The sequence below is a fragment of the Mus caroli genome, chromosome 1, assembly GCF_900094665.2.
Source record: "Mus caroli chromosome 1, CAROLI_EIJ_v1.1, whole genome shotgun sequence".
Lineage (NCBI taxonomy): Eukaryota > Metazoa > Chordata > Mammalia > Rodentia > Muridae > Mus > Mus caroli.
The window spans coordinates 163183026-163191571 of record NC_034570.1 but is presented as its reverse complement, the minus strand read 5'-3'; the positions used below and the strand labels follow the sequence as shown (position 1 = coordinate 163191571).

The 8546-nt window shown below is 38.4% G+C and overlaps 1 pseudogene; it reads left to right on the top strand.

Moving 5' to 3' along the window:
* The first annotated feature begins 7503 nt into the window (after nt 1-7503).
* LOC115032473 lies at nt 7504-7626 on the top strand (annotated as a pseudogene).
* The last annotated feature ends 920 nt before the right edge of the window (nt 7627-8546 follow it).

Below are 8546 nucleotides of genomic sequence, written 5' to 3'. Positions count from 1 at the left end.
ACTCTAGCTGCATATGTATCAAAAGATGGCCTAGTATGCCATCACTGGAAAGAGAGGCCCATTGGACATGCAAACTTTATATGCCCCAGTACAGGGGAACACCAGGGCCAAAAAAATGCAAATGGGTGGGTAGGGAAGTGGGGGGAGGGTATGGAGGACTTTTGGGATAGCATTGGAAATGTAATTGAGGAAAAGATGTAATAAAAAATTTAAAAAAAAAGAATTGTTTTTGCTATTCTGGTTTTTTTGTTTTTTGTTGTTTTGTTTTGTTTTATTTTGTTTTTTCCTTTCCAGATGAATTTGAGAATTGCTCTTGCCATGTCTTTAAAGAATTGTGTTGGGATTTTGATGGGGATTGCATTGAATTTATAGATTGCCTTTGGTAGGATGGCCATTTTTACTGTTAATTCTTCAAGTCCATGAGCATGGGAGAGTTCTCCATTTTCTGAGATCCTTGATTTCTTTCTTGAGAGACTTGAAGTTATTATCACACAAGTCTTTCACTTCTTTGGTTAGAGTTACCCCAAGATATTTTATACTATTTGTGGCTATTGTGAAGGGAATTGTTTCCATAATTTCTTTCTCAGCCTGTTTATCCTTTGTATAAAGGAAGGCTACTGATTTATTTGAGTTAATTTTATATCAGGATACTTTGCTGAAATTGTTTATCAGCTGGGGTTCTATGGTAGAATTTTTGGGGTTACTTATGTATACTATTATATCATCTGCAAATAGTGATGCCTTTATTTCTTCTTTACCAATTTGTATCCCCCTTGATCTCTTTTTGTTGTCTTATTGTTCTAGCTAACACTTTGAGTACTATATTGAATAAATATGCAGAGAGTTGGCATCCTTGTCTTGTCACTGATATCAGTGGGATTGCTTCAAGTATGTCTCCATTTAATTTGATATTGGCTGTTGGTTTGCAGTAAATTGCTTTTATTGTGTTTAGGTATGGGCCTTGAATTCCTGATATCTCCAATACTTTTAACATGAAGGAGTATTGTATTTTGTCAAACACTTTTACAGCATCTAAGGATATGATCATTTGATTTTTTTTTCTTTGAGTTTGTTTATGTAGTGGATTACATTAATGGACTTTTGTATGTTAAACCAACCTTGCATCACTGGGATGAAGCCTACTTGATCATGGTGAATGGTGGTTTTGATCTGATTTTGAGTTCGGTTTGCAAGAATTTTATTGAGTATTTTTCGCACTGATATTCATAAGCAAGATTGGTCTGAAGGTCTCTTTTTTGGTTGGGTCCTTGTGTGGCTTAGGTATCAGAGTAATTGTAGCTTCATAGAATGAGTTGGGTAGGATTCCTTCTGTTTCTATTTTATGGAATAGTTTCAGGAAATTTGGTACCAGGTCTTCTTTGAAGGTCTGGTAGAATTCTGCACTAAGTCCATCTAGCCCTGGCTTTTTATTTTATTTTATTTTTTTTGGTTGGGATCTTTTTAATGACTTCTATTTCCTTGTGTGATATGGATCTGTTTAGATAGCTTACCTGCTCTTGATTTAACTTTGGAATGTGGCATCTGTCTAGAAAACCATCCATTTCATCTAGATTTTTTCAATTTTGTTGAGTGTAGGCTTTTAGAGTAGGATCTGATGATTTTTTTTAATTTCCTCCATTTCTGTTGTTATGCCTCCCTTTTCATTTCTGATTTATTAATTTGGATACTGCCTCTTGGCCCTTTAGTTACTTTGGCTAGGGGTTTATCTATCTTATTGAGTTTTTTAAAAGAACTAGCTTTTGGTTTTGCTGATTCTTTGTATTATTTTCTTTGTTTCTATCTGGTTAATTTTGGCCCTAAGTTTAACTATTTCCTGCCTTCTACACCTCTAAGGTGAGTTTGCTACTTTTTGTTCTAGGGCCCTCAGGTTTTCTGTTATGTTGTTTAGTGTAAGACCTCTCCAGTTTCTTTACCAAGGCACTTAGTGCCATGAACTTTCCTATTAGCACTGCTTTTGTTTTGTCCCATAGGTTTGGGTATGATGTGTCAACATTTTCATTAAGTTCCAGGAAGTCTTTAATTTCTTTCTTTATTTCTCCCTTGACCAAGTTATCACTGAGTAAAGATTTGCTCAGTATCCACATGTGTGTGGACTTTCTGTAGTTTTTACTGTTATTGAAGACCAGCCTTAGGTCATAGTGGTCTGATAGGATGTGTGGTATTATTTCAATCTTCTTGTATCAGTTGAGGGTTGTTTTGTGACCAATTATATGGTAGATTTTGGAGAATGTACTATGAGGTGCTGAGAAGAAGGTGTATTCTTTTCTTTTAGGGTGAAATGTTCTGTAGATATCTATTAAATCCATTTGTTTCATAACCTTTCTTAGTTTCACTGTGTTTTTGTTTAGTTTCTGTTTCAATGACCTGTCCATTGGTAAGAGTGGGGTGTTGAAATCATCCACTATTATTGTGTGGGGTTCAATGTGTGTTTTGAATTTTAGTAATGTTTCTTTTATGAATTTGGGTGCTCTTGCATTTGGGGCATAGATATCCAGAATTGAGACTTTCTCTTGGTGGATTTTCCCCATGATAAATGTGAAGTGTCCTTCTTTATCATGCTTGATAACTTTTGGTTGAAAGTCTATTTTATTGGTTATTAGGATGGCAACTCCTGCTTGTTTCCTTGGACAACTTTCTTAGAAGACTTTTTTCCATCCTTTTACTCTGAGACAGAACCTGTCTTTGTTGTTGAGGTGTGTTTCTTGTGTGCAGCAAAATGCTGGATCTTGACTGCATATCCAGTCTGTTAACTTATGTCTTTTTATAGATGAGTTGAGCACATTAATATTGAGAGAAATTAAAGAGAGATGACTGTTGGTTCCTGACATGTTTGGTTTTGTAGGTGGTTTTATGTGCATGTGGCTCTCTGCTTTTGACTTTGTTGTGAGATGCTTAATATCTTGTTCTTTCTTTGGTGCAGGTATCTTCCTTGTGTTAGATTTTTCCTTCCAGGATCCTCTGTAACACTGTGTTGGTAGATACATACTGTTTGAATTTGGTTTTGTTCTGGAATATTTTGTTTTCTCCATCTATGTTGATTGAGAATTTTGCTGGGTATGGTAGCCTGGGCTGGCATTTGTGTTCTCTTAGAGTCTGCATGACTTCTGACCAGGGTCTTCTGGCTTTTATAGTCTCTGTTGAGAAGTCTGGTGTAATTATGATAAGTCTACCTTTGTATGTTACTTGGCCTTTTTCCCTTGCAGCTTTTAATATTCTTTCTTTGCTCTGTGCATTTAGTGTTTTGATAATTTTGTGATGAAATTTTCTTTTCTGGTCCATATATTTGGTGTTATATAGGCTTCTTGTACCTTTACATCCATCTCTTTCTTTAGGTTGGGGAAGTTTTCTTCTATGATTTTGTTGAAGACATTTTCAGGTTATTTGAGCTGGGAATCTTCATTATAATACTCTATTCCAATTATTCTTAGATTTGGTCTTTTCATTTTCTCCTGAATTTCCTGGATGCTTTGGGTTAGGAGTTTTTTATGTTTTGAATTTTCTTTGACAGTTGTGTCATTCTCTTCTACAGTATATTCTACACATGAGATTCTCTCTTCTATCTCTTGTATTCTGTTGGTAATAGTTACATCTGTAATTCCAGACCTCTTTATAATGTTTTCCATTTCCAGGTTGGCCTCCATTTTCATTTTATTTATTGTTTCTACTTCCATGTCTTGGATTGCTTTATTCGATTCCTTCACCTGTTTGCCTGTGTTTTTCTATATTTCTTTCAGTGAGTTATTGATATCCTCCTGAAAGAAATCTATTATCTTCATGAGATAGGGTTTTAGGGCAGATTCCTGATTTTCAGGTGTGTTGGTGTATTCAGGGATTGCTGTGTTGGAAGAACAAGGTTCTGATGATGCCCACATATTTTGGCTTCTGTTGCTTGTGGTCTTGCACTTGCCTTTCACCATCTGGATATGTCTAGTGTTTGTTGATCTGGATGACTGTATGCAGTCTGCCTCTTTTGTCCCTGGATTACATCAGGTCTCCTGTTAGGCTTGCAGCCCTGGATGTATCAGACCACCTGTGGGGCCTTCTAATTGGGGGCTCTTCACAGTGGCAGAGAAGCTGCTGATCTGTTGCCCTGGCTGCAGTAGATCTCCTGGGAGGCCTTCAGATAACTATTCTGAGTGCAGTGGGTCCTCTAGAATGTATCAGGATACAGAGTCTTCAGGGGAGCAGACTAACTATTGGTCTTCCCCAGCATCAAGGACCTGGTGGAAGGGGTGGGAAGGATGGAAGGAAGAGGAGTGGTATCTGGGGGGGGGAGAGTGATGGGTCCCGAGTCCACCAGGCTCCCAGCAGCAGCTCAGGACTCAGAGCAGGGGTGGGGGGTTCTTACCAACTGCTCTGAGTGCAGAGGCTCCTCTAGGATATATTGGAATATGGAGTCTTCTGGGGAGCAGACCAACTATGGGTCTGCCCCAGCAGGAAGGACCAGGCAGAACGGGGAGAATGAAACTTTTCATTTACTATTTCTTAGACCTATCAAACTCTCGCAGTCTGGAAAAGCCTTTCCTTTTTTAAATTATCTGTTTGTTGTTTTGCATTACCTGAAAAATTCCCAAAGATTACTGTTTAGTGATTGTCTTAAATACCCTCAAATTTTAGATTTTTCTAGAGTTTTCTTATGGTTATATATGTGGTTTTGCTTGTTGACAATACAGAATTTTTTTATTGCTTATTGCATGCTAACAAGAGATAAGATACTGAATTATTCTTTTTCTCTTTATTTGTTTGTTGTTTTCCACACTGTGAATGGAATTCAGACCTCTGTGCATGTTAGATCAGTGCTCTATAGTTGAACTATACACTTAGACTTGCATTTATGCCTTTTAAAATATATAATTGAAATCATTTTTAATACAGTATATTCTGGTTATGGTTTCCCATTTCCTCTCCCTCAACTCCTCCCATGTCCTCCCCATCTACCTACCAATGCAAACCCACACCCTCTCTTTCTCTCTCACTTTTATTAGGATACAAACAGGTATGGGATGAGGATGAGAAGGAGGAGGAAGAGGAAGAGGAGGAGGACAATGACAACGACGATGATGATGACAAAGAAGAAGAAAAAAAGAAGAGGAAGAGGAAGAGGAAGAGGAAGAGGAAGAAGAAGAAGAAGAAGAAGAAGAAGAAGAAGAAGAAGAAGAAGAAGAAGAAGAAGAAGAAGAAGAAGAAGAAACACATATGCATCCTTGCTTTTCTGAGATAATCTTAACATACAAGTCAGTCTATCTTCCAATTTCCCAAGTTCTTGCTTCAGGCTTTTATATGTTGGAATGGCATGTACCTGTCAACCTGCAGGCATGTGGATTCCAATGCTGTTCAACCACTTTATTGAAAGAGTATAAACCAAATCCCTCTACATTTTTGCCACTGATTTTTCATTTTACGTTGATAACCTTGTTGCACTGCATCACACTTTTTATCACTAATTTGTGATATTATAAAAAAAATGTGATTTGTTATTTTATTCAGTGGCTGATAATTAATCTCACTATCTACACTGACATTCAAATATTTATTCCCAGTGATTTCCTTTAAGTTATCTTTGGTTTTGTTTTGACATGTCTTTATTACCCAAATCAGAAAAGAAATAAAAACCCCAAATCACAATGGAATAATACCAGTTTGAGTGGCCACTTTCAAAACTAACTTTTATAAAATGTATGTAAAGAAATTGGAATCCTGGTACATCATTGATAGAAATGCAAAATAGTGAAGCCATTTTGAAAAACAGTAAGATGTTTCACCAAAAGAATTTAAGCGTTGACTAGTCCTGGAGAGATCGGTGAGGACTGGAGTATACAGTGATTGCCGAGCATGACAGGACCACTGCACTCATGAACACACAGCAGCTGTGCTCCTTGCATAGGGCCTGCACAAGACCAGTCCCATCATCATTTTATCCTGTGGTTGGAAGGGGTTCATAAGTTCCCACCTCTAATTGAAGAGATAGGGACAGTTGATGGTTTCTGGTGGAGGGAGAATCAGTTTTCTTTGACAATGTTGCTGATGGAATGTAGATCATAGTCTACTGGAGAGCTCAGCTCTGGAAGTGTATGAACATCACAAATTTTAGCTGATAGAATACTAAGCAAAACAAAACAAAACAAAACAAAGAAAAACAAAAGGAGAGGACTCAAAGTTGGGAGTTAAAGAAATGGAAAAGATCTAGGAGGAGTTAAGTGAGGGTGTTTGAGGTAAGTATACCCTACACGAGAAGTATATGCACAGTACAAATTGGATCCAAAGGGTTAAATTTTAAAGAATATTTTTCAATTTAAAATGTAATTTTCATGTGATTCAGGAATTCAACTTGCAGGCCTACCAGAAGAATTGAAGTCAGGTTCTTAAAAAAACACTAACACCACATACATGTTCACAGCAACATTAGTCACAATAGCCAAGATGTGAAAATATTCTAAATGCTTCTAAGAGGGTGAATAAATAAAGAAAATGTTATATGTATGTGCAATAAAACAGATGGAAAGAAATGGGAAATAACTGACATTCCACAGGCACATAGTCCTGATTATACATGATGAATATATTATAGACACCTGCGAACAGACTTCTGCCTTAGTAAACACTGCTCTATTGGGTACCTAAAAGTGTGTCAAGTATACAAACTATAATAAAGAGTGAAGAATCCTTAATCTAAGGTAATGAACATACCAAATTGATAGACTATGAATGATTTCATGTCTACTTACCTTTCAACTCTATCTATCTATCTCTATCTTCCTCTCTCCCTCCTTCGATGTGTATGTATTTTAAAAAATGTTAATATAGTTTTCTATTACTTATTTCTCCAAAAATATTTATTAATCCCCTAGCATTTGTGCAGAAAATTGATAGGCAGTAGATGAGATAAAGAAAAGTAAACACTTTAAAACTCTTTTTACTTGGAAAGGTATTTAGATAACTTCATTTGATATACATAAATAAAAAAGGATGTCTATACATAAATACTTCCAATATAAGACCAAATAATGGGATTACTAAAAAATGACATAATGCTAATAATTGCTTTATGCACTTGCTATTCACAAAACACTCAACTAAAAATATTTAGCATGCAGTTAGTATTCACTAAAACCCTGTTTCATGTATGAGGAACAATAAGTTCAGAAGATTGAATGTTTTATAAACTTTACATAGTGATAACAGGAGAGGTTCGTAATTGGAATACAGATTTATCTGATTCCAAAACATTTACACTTTATCCCCATGGCATTTGGAAGGTGTGAAAACCACACCTTAGATAGAAGAAAATCCATGAAGCAGATAGCAAGTGAGATTGACTTTTAAGGCCTCAGGGGGAGAGGATGCAAGCAATCCTGCAGAGACTTGATGTACCAGGGGAGAAGGATACCCAGGGTACCCACCCCTCTCAAAGGAAAAGGGGAGGAGAGACAAGGGAGACACCCTGTCTCCTCTTGATTAATTAAAATAAGAATCATTCTAGCCTCCACTCCTAGAGGCATTGCTACTGTGTCATGTGTGTGTCAGTAGGTAGCAGAGAAGAGAGAGGCTATGTCTACAATCATTGTTCTGACCTACGAACATCTGAATGATTAGTAGCCTAACATTCACTGAAAAACTGAACCTGAGCCAAACACTGGTTTGGTGCTATGTAGACTAGGAAAGACTCTCAGATCCCAGGTGAGAGTAAGCCAGAGACAGACAACCCTCACATAGGGCCACTTGTCTAGGAACAAGCTTGAGACTACCACCAGACTGACGCCATGGATCCCAGACAGGGAGCTAGCCTAAGATGATCCCATGGCACTGGGCAAGCCTGGGAGGGAGGGGTGTGCCCAGTGCCTTAATGCATGAGCTGAACATAGCACTCCTGATGCCACTCTTGAGATGATTCCAGACACTCTGAGACCCTGGGTGCCACTAAGAGGAGCAAGTAGAGAAATGGAAGAGAAAGAGAAAGAGAAAAAGGAGGAAGACACAATAAAGAGAGGCAAAACTGGAGTCGTGAGCCTAGTGAGGAATAACCTGATGTGAATAGCCAGTGATGCCTCCTAAAACCACATCTGGATTCATTGCAGCAGCAAGTGTCAGTGACCTCCAAAGGTCAGGCTAATGTCCCTGGTCTGGGCTGCCATTTGGGGGACATGCTGATATCTGAGGGATGTGTAAGCTGGCTCTGAGGGCTTAAAGGAAGGAGAGCTTGCCCTGCTCTTAGCTAGTTGCAGTATTCAGGAGACTGGACCTTGCACATTGTGGGAGTTGTGGGTGAACCCATCATAAGGATATGAGCATAGATGAGCCTGCCCTGCCACTCATCTCCCCGTGTGGTAGCATGGAAAAGGGAGAGACACCCACCTATAGCAGGTAGGAGACCTGGCCCTGGGGTCATGAGAACAGAAGAACTGGCCCTACCCTTCACCTACTGCAGCACTTGGGAGGGCTGGCTCTGTACCTCACCTGGGTAGCACAGGAGAGGTGAACCTGGTGACAGGGGCACAACCAGCTAGCTGGTCATGCCACTTGTCTGC